This window comes from Camellia sinensis, chromosome 12 (genome assembly GCF_055761805.1).
Source record: "Camellia sinensis isolate YWXY chromosome 12, ASM5576180v1, whole genome shotgun sequence".
Lineage (NCBI taxonomy): Eukaryota > Viridiplantae > Streptophyta > Magnoliopsida > Ericales > Theaceae > Camellia > Camellia sinensis.
The window spans coordinates 79,309,915-79,327,224 of NC_138972.1; positions in this window are offsets into that span (position 1 = coordinate 79,309,915).

Below are 17,310 nucleotides of genomic sequence, written 5' to 3' on the forward strand. Positions count from 1 at the left end.
CATTAGCAATCCCCATGTCCTTCATGTTAACATGTTTATTCAACATTTTCTTAGTAGTTTTAATCATGTTATTATTACTACCTATGATGAGCATATCATCCACATAAAGATAAACTATAACATAACCCTTGCTTGTGTTTTTAATATAAACACATTTGTCATATTCATTAATTTTGAATCCATTTGACATCATTGCTTTGTCAAATTTCTCATGCCATTGCTTTGGCGTTTGTTTTAAACCATATAATGATTTAACCAATTTACACACTTTCTTTTCTTTTCCTGGAACAGAAAATTCTTCTGGTTGTTTTATGTAAATTTCTTCATCTAACTCACTATTTAACAAAGCGATTTTCACATCCATTTGATGAATTTCTAGATTGTACAAAGATGCAATGGCAATTAGCATTCTAATGGAGGTTATTCTAGTAACTAGTGAGTATGTGTCAAAGTAGTCAAGACCTTATTTTTGTCTATATCCTTTGACCACAAGTCTTGCCTTGTATTTGTCAATTGATCCATCCACTTTCATTTTTCTTTTGAAAATCCACTTGTACCCAAGAGGTTTACAACCCGGTGGTAAGTCCACTAATTCCCAAGTGTGATTTTGCAAGATGGATTCTACTTTGCTGTTTGCAGCTTCTTTCTATAAAGGAGCCTCAGGACTGAAAATAACTTCTTTAAAAGTTAAAGACTCATTTTCTAACAAAAATGTAAGAAAATCTAGACCAAAAGATTTTGAGGTTCTAGCACATTTACTACGCCTAAGTTCCTCTTCCTCATTTTGATTTATCTCTTACTCTTGTTCTTGATCATGACTAGTAATAGCATCATAAAATCTTTTATTAGTACTAGTCTCTTGTCCAGTCTTATTAGGAAACACATTTCAACAAAAAATGCATTCCGAGATTTAATAATCGTATTTACATGCATTTCGGAATGTTCTGGCTTATGAATCAAAAACCGATACGCACTACTATTCTTGGCATAACCAATGAAAATGCAATCAACGGTTTTAGGACCTATCTTAGTCTTTCTAGAATTAGGAATAGCCACTTTAGCAAAACACCCCTGCACTTTTAAGTAGTTATAGGATGGTACTCTCCCATGCCACAAGTATTTCATTCACTTTCTTTTGGGATACTATATTAAGTGTATAATTAGCAGAAAGTATTGATTCCCTCCACAAGTTCTGAGGTAAACTGTAGACGTCCCCGAACGTCCCGGGAGGGAAATCCCGTTTTGTTCATTTGGGGATCACTACAGTTCGGACTCGAAAGTCACGATCCTGTATCTAATCTGGCAGAGTGCAATGCAAGACCGATGAATCATCAAAGAGTCCAAATCTGGCAAATCGTTTTTGAAAACAGAGTTTTTGAAAGAAGTGCCAAACATGGACTGCTTTGCCAGATACAGAGTCGCCACCTAAATATTTTATTTTGGGGAATTTAAGAAACCCTGACTCGTTTGCCTAAAGCCACATGTCCGTCATCACCAAAGTTGCCTCGGCTCGGGAACTTGGGTACGATTGGGGAAGGTCACTTCGTGAGCACCCCGTTCGCCCGATCAAAGATCGGCCTCTACTAACCATGATATCGAGTTTTGAAAACATATGTGTTCTTATTCCGGTTTATTAGCCTAAAATTACTATGTGATGCGCGCAGCATACAAGTATAGACCGGATCGCCTTAATTGGAACAAAACATCTCATGTTTGTTTTTTAAAGTGGTTTGCTACTCGCAAGTAGGCTTAAAATGCAGATTTTTCCACCCTCGAGTGGGCTTAGAAAACATGGTTTTGCTACTATCTAGTGGGCTTAAAACTCGCAATCAATGAATTGTTCCAATCCAAGCAATCCAACCTTCACCCACAGGCATTCAGGCAGTTATATCACATAAGCAGTTAGCCTCATGGTAAGCATGCTATCATGGCAGTCACTCACACACATGCAAGGATGCTAAAGCATAAACACTTACCGAGTACTCCGAGCCAAAGAAAGAAGCTAATTAGAAATCATGCATGAATCCTAACTATGCTAAGAATGCCTAATGCAACACATGCAAAAATGAAACTACAATAGGCTCAGCTATTCTAAGATGGCATATGAGACGCAACAATCGATACATGTATTCAACTTGGAATTAAAATACAATGCAGTTAGTATGATGCGCCGAGCCCGGTGCATCCAATACAGATGAATGAATGCAAACATGCGAACATATAGATGCTAATTGAAACATGTCCTAATCTAACCATCATAAGCTGGTAAATAAAAGGGAGAAAGACGTGAGGTTGGAAGACATACATCACACACACGCACACTTATTACAATTGTGTCCTCACTCGGAGGGTCCGAATAAATAATACAGTCCGAATAAATAATTAATTACTCTAGTTAATTAAATATTACAAAACCCTAATTAATTAACAAATTAACTAGGAAAGCGAATAAACTAGTATGCAAGCTATAAAATGGACTGCCTCAGCTCTTGTTCCGAATGATGAAAGATGCATGCATGCTTGCGTCGCCTCGTCGGTAAATTCCATCGCGATGCCTCATCTCACCCTTGTTTGCAATTGACCTCAAAAACTTGCACAAAGCTCCAGAAGGCTGAAACTCCACCTTGGGAAGGCCACCGACCAGTTATTAGCATGGGAGACCACCTGCCGACCACCCTTTGTGGTAGAGACCAAAGAGGGTGGTCGGCTTGCCAGAAAATCTGGTCGACCGACCAGTTTCCACCTCTGGTTTCTGGTTTTTTCTGCAACAAAGGCAAGAGATGGAAAAGGCAATGTATTTTCAACAAATGTGTGCACGACCACTCTTCCTATCATTGCACAAGCTCTAGGGAATGTAGTCCTCGATCCTCGTGCCATCAATCACGCATCTCGATGTATAATGGCCGAAAAGTCGAATTGCACGACTCGATGTAAAATGAATGCACATATAAACAACTAAAGCCAACAACTCTATCATGGATAGTCAAGAGTGTCGGCAACCGAGAATCGAGGCACGATCCGTCACTTGGAGTATGAAACGTCCCTCGTTTCCCGTGTTTGGACTAAACCCTACTCCAAACACAATGCAATATGCATGACATACATGAATGCAACTCTAACATGCAACCTAGATGCAAATGCCACTGAATGACGCAAACATGCAAGGGATGACATGCAAACATGCTACTAGCATACACAATGCTATGAAATAATCAATGGCATACTCAATGCAAGATGATTCTATATGGCATACGCAATGCATATGAAGACTAACAAACACAATTAAACGAACAAGGCATACACAATGCAATGATCAAATCATGCAACAACGTGAACTAAATGGCATACACAATGCAAGATGGACTTAAACCAACATGAGTGGACCTCAACCACACCCAAATCAGTGGCCATATAATGAAAATGAGATAACCGAAATGCATGCAAACATGCACGGATGCAAAGGACCGATCCTAAGGTACAACATGCAACTCTAACAAAGCATGGCAAAAGATGAATTATGGCATAGAATGGCACATGATCCAACTCTGAAATATGATACACAATGGTTCCGAATCATGCAAACACTTCACACGATACATGCTAAATGGCCCGAATACTGAAACTAGTGAAGTGCATTACACTAGGGGTATACAAAGCAATGCACAAATCGAAAAACCACCCCCAAATAGACCCTAGGCAGGTCCAAGACAGTGGAAAAATGGCCTAAAATGATGGCTCAAAGTGCATAGAAATGAAGCTCATTCAAAGGTCCGAAAACGAGGCACTTATGCACAACTCTCAAACGCATTTAAAGAGTGGAAAACATGACAATATGGCATGCATGTAAGCTCTGAAATATGATGTGCGATGGCCTCAAAACATGAAAACACCTCAGCATATGCATGTAATAGACCTTGAAACTCAAAGCTAAGCATGGATATTGAACTACAAGCATGCAAAATAAGCATCATTCGACTATGAGACCCAAAAACAGAGCTGAGACAGTCCAAAACATGCATAAAATCAGTTTAAGGCATGGCCAAAAAGTGCTAACACGAAGGGCCAAAACAACATGCAACATAGGATAGTAAGCATGGTTTACACTACATGTATATGAAGCACATGAGGGACCACCAAACCAGCCAAAAACATAAACATGGCATGCCAAAATATGACCAAAAACCCATTGAAACTCAGTCAACACATGTTAGAATGAAGTGTTCCTTTGAAAGGCCAATGAGAGGGTTGTTCTACACAGTATGATGGACACACAAAATGGCAAAACTACCTCTGGACAGAGGTTATGAGGACCCTAAAACTCACTGAAAAGGGCCTGAAATGAGTCTAGGAAGCATGCAAGTAAAGGCCCCTTTGGAAGGCCTTAAAGAGGATTACTCTACACATGCATAATAGACATTCAACATAACAAAAAGGGCTCTGGACAGAGCCTATGCAGGTCACAAAACTCACAAAAAGTGGTCTGAAACATGGCTTTGAAACATGCAAATAGGGGCTCCTTTGTAAGGCCAACAAAACTAGTAAACAAAACAAGGGGTGAGAGGGTCACCCCTCTCTGATTTTGAGGCTCAAAAATACATGTTAGCCACTGAAAATCTGCTGAATTTCAGTGGCTAAAAGGCCAAACCAAGGCCAACACAAATGCTCTAATGCATAGCTCAAAACAAGAGGAAATGAAGCATGCAAGGGGGTAGATGACCCCCAACAGAAAAATGGCCTTAAACAAACATGTTTAGAAGCTCAAAACAAGACTTTTTTCAGTTTATGACAAAGCCTAAATATTCTTGCAAATAGAACTAAACTATGAAGCAAAATAAGGCTACAAAGAGGGAAATAGAGACTTACCCTTGTAGAGAAGAAGGCCAGCAACTTCTAGACCAATGTAGCAAGCTTTCAACCTCTGAAAAATAGCTCCAAGGTGTTTAGAGTGATGGTGGAGGTGTTGTGCTTGGAGGTGTAGGGCAATGGTGCAAGTGCTATGGAGTTTTGGAGCTCAAGTGTAGAAATATAAGGAGAGAGGTGTATAAGCTTTAGATGCAAAAATCTCAACCTTGGCTCATAAGGGAGAGGCTCCCTCTAATAGAAGAGGAGGTCCAAGGCTTCTCCTAGAAGCTTGGAGCAAAAAGGCCAAGCTTCTAAAGGAAGCTAAACCAAAAGGGTCAAGCTTCTTGAGGAAGCTAGACCAAAGGGGTCAAGCTTCCTCAAGAAGCTAAACAAAAGGTCAAGCTTCTCTTAGAAGCTAAGAGTAAAGGACCAAGCTTCTTTAAGAAGCCAAAACAAGAGGGTCAAACCTCGGAGGATGGAGCAAATGCCTCCCAGCTGGCACAGCTGGATTGCATTCAGGGAGACCAAAAAGCAGAAGGCTGGCCGACCAGTTCAAGTGGTCGGCCGACCACTTGCCCTGGTCGGCCGACCAAGGGTCAAAAGGGTCAAGCTCAAAAGGTGGTCGGCCAACCCATATTGGTGGTCTCCCAGGTGAATGCAACTTAGTGGTGGTATGGGAGACCAGAAAATGTGGCTTAAAAGTGAGAGAGACCACCTACCTGTTAAGAAAAACCGGCCGACCGGGAAAGGTGGTCTCCAAGAAGAAAAGATGGTCTCCCACCCTACTACCACCTTCCTAACAATGAAACTAGGGTCCATGCCAAAAATGAACCCACACCGATGCGAAACGAAGGTTCGGGGGCCAAAACGCGCAGCCGGGGGCCCCGAAAACTGACTATTAAGCATCGAAAGTGGCGTGCGACCACGAAGGTGGTCTCCCGGGCCACAGTGTCCCTCTAAGGAGAGGAAACAAGGTGTGTGCCAAAAATCGGAGCAAACAGAGGTAGTTAAGCAGTCCCGAACTGAGGCACACGACCGACGGCTCCGAAAAATCGAAAACTGGTCTCCAAACGGGAAAAATGGCCTACGACCACAAAACGTAACCTATGGCCACTGAGAGATGGTCTACGAGACCTCTCCCGCCCTTCAGGAAGAGAAAACAGAGAAAACAGGACCTGATTCACAAATCGAGGCCAGGCACGAAAAGGTTCCGAAGCCCAGAGGCAAGGCTCCTAGCCGAGACTTTGCAAGCTTAGAACGAGCACAATATGCAACATCACCGAGCGCTCAATTAGTGACGTCTGAGTCTTAAGGTCGGTCAAAAATGGGATGTCTACATAATCCAGAACTGATTAACATGGCATTCATTATTTCTTTTAAAGTCCTATTTTTCCTTTCAGTAATTCCATTTTGCTGAGGTGAGTAAGAAGCAGTGGTTTGATGAATTATTCTATGTTTTTTACAAAACTCACCAAAAGACTACTCATATTCACCGCTCCTATCACTTCTTAGTTTTCTAATTTTCTTACCAAGATGATTTTCAACTTCATTCTTATATTGAATGAAAGTTTCCAAAATTTCATCTTTGGTTCGAAGTAAATGAACATAACTATATCTAGTGTAGTCATCTATGAAAATGATAAAATATTTGTTTCCACTTCTAGTTTGAATTAATTTAAAATCACAAATGTCACTATGAATTAATTCAAGTGGTTCCGTACTTCTTTCAATTGAATAGAAAAGAGTTTTAGTTAATTTTGCCTCAACACAAATTTTACATTTATGATTTAAATCAATGTCAAATTTAGGTAAACATTTTATATTAATTAATCTACGCAAAGATCCATAATTAACATGTCATAATCTACCATGCCACAAATTTGAATACTCAAGCAAGTAAGAAGAAGATGTATCTTTATTAATAACATATGGTACAACAGTCATTACATTGAGTTTGAAAAGGCCATCAGACATGTAACATTTTCCTACATATATCCCGTTTTTGGTAAGTACAAATTTGTCACTTTCAAAAACTAGGCTAAACCCATTTTTACTCAACAAAGATCCGGAAACAAAATTCTTGCGAATGTCCGGTACATACAGCATATTGTTAAGAGTGAATTCCTTTCTTAATATTATCTTCACAATGATCTTTCCTTATCCTTCAACTTTAGGAGACGAAGAGTTGCCCATAAAAAGTTGTTCACCATTATCCACCACAGAATAAGATGTGAATATCTTTTTGTCGACACAAATATGGTGAGTAGCACTAGTGTCCACCCACCATTCTTTAGGATTTTCAACAGGGTTTGCCTCAAAAACAACTACAGAAAGATTTATGTCCTCAACACCATTGGAAATTCTGTCCACTTCGATCATATTGGCTTGAGCAAGCTTCTTGTTTAATCTTCCTTTGCCTTTGCCTTTGCTACAGCAATATTTGGCTCGACGTCCCTCTTTGTCACAGATGTAACATTTGTCATTAAACTTGTACTTCTTAGTTTCCCCTCTTTTAGAGCCTTGTGAGGAACTTTCTCCAGAAAACTTCCGTTTCTTTGCTTTTGGAGCATGTTCCACCACATTTGCCTTAGACTCCATTGAATGCTTACCAGCCCGCTTCTCTGAATTGCAGTTGTCCTTCTCAATCTTCAAGCGCACAATCAATTCCTCTAAAGTCATTTCTGTGCGCTTGTGTTTAAGGTAGTTATTGAATTCCTTCCAACCTTGTGATAATTTTTCAATTAAGGCAGCAACTTGGAAAGATTCACTGAGAGACATGTCTTCTGCATGAATGTCATGCAGAATGAGTTGGGGATCTTGAATTTGGCTTATCACAGTTTTAGAATCAACCATCACAAAGTCCAAAAATTTGCTTACTATGAATTTCTTCGAGCCAGCATCTTCTGTCTTGTATTTTTTCTCCAAAGACTCCCAAAGTTCCTTTGTCGTCTTGATAAGACTGTAGATGTTGTATAATGTGTTGTCAAATCCGTTCAAGGTGTAATTTTGGCAAAGGAAATCAGCATATTTCTAGGCATCGACTGCAGCAACCATTTGCCAGTCGGTTTCATTCTCTTTCAGAGTATGAGCATCCTTAAGGAGAAAACGTGCCAGGTTGAGAGTAGTAAGATAGAACAGCATTTTCTGCTGCCACCTTTTAAAATCAGTTCCTAGGAACTTCTCTGGCTTTTCATCGTGATTAACTGGTACAGTCACAACAAGAGAGGGGGTTGGTACAATGGCAGTCACCATACTAGTACTTGTTTGAGCATTAGTTTCAGTAGCCATGAATTCTAAATTACAAAACAAAATTATAATTAGAATTTTATACTGCATAGTAAAGTTAAAGCAAAACCACAGAATTAAATTCTGTAAAAATAAAAGGAACAAGAATTGTAACTTTTATTTTCAATTAATTTGAAAATAAAATTTTATTTTCAATTAATTTGAAAATAAAATTTTATTTAAACAAATTAATTCCACACAGAAAAATATTTCTGTAACACTTCAAAAATTAAAATACTAAAAATAGAATTTTAATTAATGAAAACTCATAAATTATTTTTGAAAACCAAAATTAATTTCTAACCAACTTCACAAATAAATATTATGAATTGTTAATGACTACCAATATATTACTACTAGTTGTAAAAAAAATAAACAGTATATTACTACTATTTATTTTTTCAACCAGAATATTATTTTGTAAAACCACATAAAATAATTTCTGTAAGAAGAAAAAAAAAGAAAGGAAACAAACGAAAAATTCTGTTTAAACAGAATAATTTGAATCTGTCTTAAGATTATTGGAACAATCTTCTGTGTAAAATAAATAACTTGAAACAAATAAAAATAAATTACTTACAGAATTTACTTTATCAAAATGAAAAATAATAAAAACGATCAAGTCGAATGTGTGACACTCTGTCCTTAAGACAGATTCGCCCCGCTTAGGTACTTACGGATGAATGGCGTCTATCTCTCAGTATACAATAATCTTTACACAAATTATAGTAGCACTCCAAACAATTTGTACGGCGAACAAAACATGTGTTCTACACTCTCTGAATTTTTCCTAAAACTAATATGAAGAATAATAATGCACAAGAGTAAAACCGGGAAGAGAAAACAAATTTCTAGATGTGAAAATCTGGTAGAAATGATCTCTATTTATAGGAAAATTGGTGACCATTGGACAGATCCGAACATATATGATTCAAACTGAATAGGTATGTATTTGAAATGAAAAGATCTGGTTCAAACTGAACAAATATAAACTGTTTGAACCTGTTGGAATTTAATCTGTCCGCTGGACTGTTTGAACCTGTTTGATCTTGCTGGAAATTGGACTGAACAAGGGCACTGTTTGGACAGAAAAATTTGGCGCAAAAAATTAAATTAATTTTGTTTAGAAATTCAAATAATTTTCCCACAAGAATTTGAAAAAATTCAAATAAATTTTGTCCAAAAAATTAATATTAGAACTGACCCGACCTATACCCGCTTCTGGCTGGGCGGCGGTGTAGGTGCGCGTATATGGTGGTTTAAGCCAAGATTTAATTTGTCCATAACTACTCCCTTCTACAAACTTGGGGTGCCCATTGGGGCCCAACCCAAGTGTTGCCACCTGGAACTTATATACACACATAAATTTTCTGAAGTTTCCAATGTGGGATAACCATTTCAAGAAAACCCACATTTTACTTCTTTAATAGTCCATTCCACGAACCCGAAAACAACGTCAACTTTCCATTCACTCATAAATGGTTTTGACAAACCGTCTTCACCATGTGACTTGCCATGCGACAAATAACACATCACCTCTTTAGACCCACCTTAAAAGACGTGTGGGCCCCATCTAAATTTGGGCTCAAAGTTAGCCCAAAATAAGCCTATAAAACCATATTTTTCCAACACCTGATGTTAATGAGAAGGTGAAGAGAGATTTGCAAATTGATGTTTTCAAGAGTACAAGAGGACTCTTTGGCATACAAAACGGAATCATGACTAGAAAAAAGAAATCTCCAAGTGACTTTTTATTTTCATTATAAGTTGATTTGTATTATTTTTAATATCTTATTATTTGTTTTCATTTCATCAATTTTAAATTTATAGCTCAACTCTCATGTAGTTGATTGGTAGGACTCTTTTGGTGATGAATGCCCTAAGTTGAAAAGGTTTGCAATTAGGACATTAAGGCCTCGTTTGGGAACCGGCTAATTTAGTAACTTTTTGGCTAATTGGCTAAAAAGGTAGGTAAAAAAAACTTGTATGTTTGGGATGACTTTTTAACTAATTACGAAAAGCTGTGCAAAAAGTAGAGAGAAGCCGTAATTGTTGCCTTTTTGGTATGACTAATTGGCTAATTGGCTAATTTAGTAACTTTTTGGCTAATTGGCTAAAAAGGTAGCATCCCAAACGAGGCCTAAGTTTAACATGCAGTTCATCGGGGTGTGAGCGCAATTGGAGTGCTTTTGAGATAGTACATTCAAAATGGAGGAATTGTTTGCATCAAAAGAGAATGGATGACTTGGTGTTTGTCATGCACAATTTGAAATTGAGACGACACATGAATAGATAAATAATCGTGAATCCATTATGTTTGGATGATGTCCCATCAGATAATGAACGGATAACAGAGAGACAGAGACTCCGACTCTTCCAAGAGAAGGAAATTGGTTGAGTGTGCCTAATAGGAATGCTCGACGTGGATGTGATTCAGATGAAGACGAAATGAAAGCCCTTGCAAGGAATTTAGAACAAGCTTATAATTTTATGTACACATCTTTTAGTTTTAATTAGAAATTATAATTTTAATTTTACTTTTAATTTTTTTATTTACTCCAACTTAGGTCGTGATCATATTGGTAAAGAACATAATGAAGTTCATGAAGTAAGTGATGATGATGCTATGGATCAAAACATAGACACTCGAAGAGATTTTGATCATGACTTTGAAGATGCTATTATTGATGAAGACATTGAGGACTTGGATAGAATCATGGATGGTGGTGGTGGCGATGATAATGCTACGACAATGATTAATGTTGATTGTGGCAACAATGATGATAATTTTGACAACCATGATGACTTATTTTAATCTTTTATTTGTTCTTCTTTTATTTAGTTTGTTTTGTTTTGTTTTCATTAAGAAACAATGATAATGGTTTACAAATGTTGGTATTTGCTTTTATTATGTTTTTGCCTTCTTTTTTTTTAAAAAAAAATGTTTAAATGCTACCTTAAATTGCTTTTCTTTTCTTTTTTTTTCAAAAATTCTATATATATATTTTGATAGTATTACTTTGTCATATAAGAATTGTTGCAATTTTTTTTATCATTTTAATAGAGTCTTACTATTCGCAATTCAATCCGACAATCCGACCTGACAGACTCCCAAAATAGAAAATTGGGTGGTAGCTCGAAAATTTAAGGGTCGAATGGCCCGAAATTTGAAAAGGGAGAGAGGAGGACGTCGTCGCCTCTGCCGACGCCATCGCCTCGCCGCCTGTGCCTCTGCCGCGAGGAGCTCGTCCAGTCCTTCAGCCTCGCCGTGGCCCCGCCTCCCCCTCCAGCCGATTTTTATGGCCCCCTCCCCTTCCCCTCCTTCCTCCTCCTCCCGATCTTCTTCTCCACTCTTCTTCTTCTTCTTCTCCCCTCTCCCTTCTTCTTCTTCTCCTTTCTTCCCCTCCTTCTCTGATTTTCTACTCCTAATAGGAAGACGAAGACCCCCCCAAAAAAAAAAAGACAGAACGACGTCGTTTTGCTTTATCGACCCACGGATTTACGAGCTACCAACCGGGGTTGCCCAAAATAATCCTATCTAAGACCCCGATCTTTAACAACCTTGTCACTGAGAAAATTCATTTTACAATGAAGACCAAAAAAAAAATGATGAAACTGCAGATCTAAGAAATGGAAGACCAAAAACTCTCACTTCACTTTCTCTCTTTATATAATAACTTCAACCTTTGCGCCTCAGCAAAGAAAAAAAAAGTTGTTTCAGAAGACCCCTTTTAACCCGTGGATCTAAGAGATCAAGGTAGAAAGAGAATTTATGAGATAAAAGACTACAAATCTAAGACAATGGTAGACTCCCACCTCACCACTAGATTACGGTCCTCAACGGTGGCGATGAAAACAGTAGCAGATCTGCAGCGTATCATCACAGCCGTTGAACACGACGGAAATCTGGTCGGATCTAAGTTGGATCGGTGAGTCTATGCAAAGATGAGATTATTCGAGAGGGCGACGACGTAGTGGGATTGGCCATCGAAGATGCAGATCTGGTCGACGAAGAAAGCGGACACAGAGGGTGGAGTCGAGGACCACAGTCGGAGATGAGAGAGAGAGAGAAGGTTTGGTTGGCGTTTGGTCTGAGGTTTGGCCTACGTTTGGTTGTGTTTTGTATTTATAATTTGAGTTTATGGGTTATATTTTGAGTTTGTGAGATTTAAAATTATGATTTGAATATAGAAAATTTATTTAGTAAAGAATTTTGAAAAGAGTTTTGATTTGAGTGAGGAATTATTGATGTGACATTTGATATTTAATATAAAAATTTACAACTCATAACTAAACATACAACTCAAAATTATTTTAAAACACATAAAAAATTTTAAAAATTTCAAAAAATGTTTTTTTTCAATTATATAAAAATTAACATATCAATTGCAAAAAAAAAAAAAAAATCGCTATTCCGGTCAACCGGCCGGACGTCCCTGTCAAACAAAATTTTCAAAAAAAATTCTGAAAAGTGCGGCTGAGAAAGCGGCTGAGACAAAGCTCTCCGCACAGCTTTCGAAACATGGTTCTAAAACACTAAACAAACATCATATTCAAACTCTGGTGTAGAAAACCAATTTGAAAACATAAACAAACAGAGTCGTTTTTACCGTGTGCCCAAAGAAAAAATAATCACTCTGTTTGTTGGGCTCGCGGATCTATTTTTAGTGATTTGATTTGCGATTTGAACTCCTCCGCGTGTCTCTGTTTTGCAAAAAATTAAATAACAATGATTCATTCCACTAATTTGGGACCCACACCACTTTAGAGCTATTAGTGCTCCTCTTTTTAGTGGTCTCACTCATTTTTTAAAATTAAATCCATAATCGCCTGGGTTATAGGTTGCATGGATAAGGTTCGCGGATATGTGAGAGATTGCGGGCGGTCTGTGAATTCAAACTTTTTTTTTAAAAAAAAATTATTTTTGAACCTATTTTTTCTCATTTTCTAAATATTTATTTTGAACATTTTCTCATCATTTTCTAAATATTATTTTAAACCATAAAATCCCATATTTCTTATCATAAAATTATTGTTTTTGAATCATTTTTTATTCATAATATTTTAATCTCAAAGATTTAGAAATTGATGATTCATACTTAAAAATAAAAATAAAAAAAGTTTCATTTACATATATAAATAAATAAAGTTCAATTTACTAGAAATATATATTGGCCTTGTTTAAAAAGTTTGTTATTTTAGTAGGCTAAAATTTTCGTATTTGAGAAGATGGTTAAATTTTTTTGTAGTTAGATGTGATGTTTGTGAAAGAAAAAATGAAATGATTATGGATTTGATGTGATATTTTGTCTTATTAATTATTTTAGTCTATTTTTTTTTTTTTTAAGATTTTAACCTAAAATGCCAAATTTTAGCCCTTGTCAAACAAGGCCATTATATATTATGCATGTATATATATATATGTATATATATCTACTAATATAGAAGGTTAAAATTGTCCAGAATTTTATATAAAAGAAAAAAAGTGTAAATGTGGGCAGGTGTATGTCCGACCCTACTGCAAGTTTGAAACTGCTCACACATACACAAATTGGATCAAACTGGATGATTTTTGTAGATTGAATGACCTTATACTCAGCCGTAGTAGAAATAGAAGCTCTCGGTACATCTGTACAAGAGCTAGAACAAACTTGTTCTTAATATTAAAAGCAAATGTATATCTCTATATTAATAAGAGCCTCTTCTCTTCTTTTTCTTTCTCTTTTTCTTCTCCACTCACTTCTATCATCATCGTCGTCCTTACTGGCCTATCACATTCCCTACCATCACAACCCCTATAACCCTTGGTCAACAACTTTCCCGTCGTCGCCAACTCATACTAGACTAGACCCACGACCACCATCTCTCTCTGATCTGGGTCGTCTCTCTCTCTCTCTCTTGATTGATCTCTCTCCTTCGCGGTGACTAGGGTTTAGCGGATAGGGTTTCGCGAAGATGTGATTGACAGTGATGGAGAGCGGTGATGGTAATGATGAAAATGAAAAGAGAATGCGGAAAAAGAAGGAGGATCACTGGTGAGAGTAAAGATAAGTGGGAGGTGATGGTGGGGTGGAGGGTGGTCAGATCTGGTGATGGCAGGGAGGTTGCCGGCCGAAGTGGAGATGAAGGTTGGGTTAAGTTTGGAGTTAGAGTTGGAAAGATAGAGATGGGTTCAAAAATGAAAATTGATATTAAGGTAAAATTGTAATTAAAAATATATATATAAAGAGGAAGTGGGGGTCTAAAGGAAAAAGATGAGGGCATTTAGCAGTTTTCTTATTTTTAGATAAATTACAAATATACCCTTAAGATTTGTTTAAAAAATGATTTGCCCCTACAATATTAGAAATTACAACTATTTCCTTATTAGAAATTTATAATTTAACAGTAAAAAAAAATTGCATTGTTAAAAAGTCCAATCTAGCAATTGTCTAAAGCATTAGGTCTAGTGGCTATTTTTTATTGGTGAGAGGTTCATCCTTTGTGAAATAGTTTGGTGAAAAGTCATTTTGTTGTTTTTGAGGATAATTTATTTATAATTTTACCCCTTATCTATCTGTTGAATTTTTTTAACTATCTATTTAATTTTTTTTTAACTATCTATTTAAATATTTTTTTATTTGTTTAATTTTTTGACTATCTGTTCAAATATTTTTTTATCTATTTAATTTTTTTGACTATTTGTTTAAATTTTTTTTTTTTTTGATTATCTGTTAAGATTTTTTATATATAATCTAGCTGCTAAAAAAACTACCTGTTGAATTTTTATTTTTTTTTGTTATCTCTCGAATTTAACACCTTTCTATTAAATTACAATCTGTTTAAATTTTATTTGTGTAAAATTATATATATTGAAAAAAAAATTATCTATTCAATTTTTTAAACAAATCTGATCTATTGAAATCTTTTTTTGAATACCTTTTTTTTCATATCAGATTAGATTTGTTCAATCCTTTTTTTTTAAAGATCAGATCTGATCTGATAATGAACCCTAGATCTCTTCGCACATATACACACATATATATACCTATCATATTGCAATTTGAACGAACACACACACACACACACAAGCACAAAAAAATAGCCACCTTTGTTTAATAGAAGTTTGATGAAATTATAAGTTCAATAAAAATAAATGAAAAAATTAATAATGTGATGGTATTAATTTAAAAATAAAAAATAAAAAATATTTATTTGTATATAATATTATGATATGAAATTATATAAATACTCTTAAATTAATTAATATTAGAATAATTACAATATATATATAATAAAAAAAGAATAATGCCAAAAATTTTAAATATTCTAATAAAAATTTTACCAAATGTTTCACATGAGTGTGGGACCCACACAATATGAGTCTCATATGGATCACACACTCATATAAAATATTTGATAAAATTTTTAATAAAATTTTTAGAATTCTAAACATTTTTAATAAAAAAATAAAAATAGGGGACAACCCACCAGGTGGGGTGTCTTTCCCCGTACACAAATGCCCCCAAACTCTTTCTTCTTTTTTTTTTTTTGTTTTTTGCGCCATTTCATGCTGGTAATGATTGATAAAGGATTGAAGATGAGGGGCAATTTATGTAATTTCATACCCTCTCCGCCAACAATCTCTTGACTAACCTTTGAATTTGATACCCCTTTGATACGGTTGTAAACGAATTAAACGGTTCATGGATAATTTAAATTTAATTTATTTGAACTCGATTTGTTTATTAAATGAACGAACTCGAGTTTAATTTTTAGACTTGTTTATTAATCGAACCTTTTACTCTGTTATTATTTATTGGACTCCCACTTACTATTTATGTTATGTATGTAGGTGACCAAACAGGTGACTAGGCTCAGAGTTAAGGACATGGAATTTGTTTTGTCAATTAACCTTTGATCCTCCCGGAAGATGTTTCAAATGTTAGATAGTCATGCTTTGCGAACATATAAGACTTTATTTTTATTTTTTTTTCTGGTATATGAACAAGTTGTCTGCCTATCTATATATCGGGCTAAGTCCTCTTTTTGGTAATATCTGTAATGTATGTGACATAAGATTACTTTCTTTTGACGTCACGTATTTATATATAAAGTTTTAAAATTTATGTCTCATATATGTCTACACAACTCAATAGACTATGTATATTTTATATATTTGCTTCCTCAGCCCCTTATTATGTTGTAATCTGTTCAGACGCCTTTGGTAATCCAAAGATTACTAGTTGGTTACGATGCTAAACTTATATGGGGAAGAAATAATTCTCCTCGTATAATCCTGTTGACTAAGTCCACGCTCCTCCGTACGACGTCGCTTTGTCACCTGAAAACACAAACGTGATCTAGCCGGCGGGTGTGTGCCGGAAACCTCTCCGATGCCTAAGTCAGAAAACTTGACAAATAAACAAAGCTCAATGTATTCAGGAAGCAAAATTGTATGTTGTGTTGTGTTATGTTACCTCCTCCAAGGTGATGCTTGTGAGCTTTTATAGGTTTCGAGTGGCACAATCTTAGTAGGACTTTTATTTCTCCATGCAGAGTCCTTCTAGGATTCATAATAGCAAGGTCTTGACCGACCTATCCAGAATACGTCATGATCGGACTAACTCGGAGACCGGACTAACACAAGTTGTCCAAACCGAAGTAGCTTTACAATTCCTGAGCCAAAGTAACTTCATCTCTTTTGACCGAAGTAACTTTATTTCTCATGGGCCGGAGTAACTTCTCGGCCCATTTTACCCGGTCCTTCATACTTTGGGGCCATAAAGTCCATTTCATAGCTCGGCCCAATTTTCACCAAAAATTACCCTCTCAATTGCCCCTTAATTCCATCTGCACGGCATGATTGGGATTTCCTAGTGACCAGCCGAGCTAACGTCTATAAGCTTTTCCAGCCGAACTAAAAAATCACTTAGCCTCTCCAGCCGAGCTTATTTTACTCCGGCTCTACGCGTTCGGTCAAAACGTTTCTTCAATCACTGACTGTAACGCTTCACTTTCCAATGACACGTGGCAGGCTCTGATAGGCTGTGAGCAGCTGTCACGCCGCCCTCGTACTACGAAAATTTTGAACAGTTCCCGCTTTTTTTTTTTTTTCCTCTCTCCCTTTTCACAAAACAGCCCTTTCATCTTTGGATCATTCACCTATTCTATTCATCTTCTCTCTTTGTGCCTCTGCTTTTC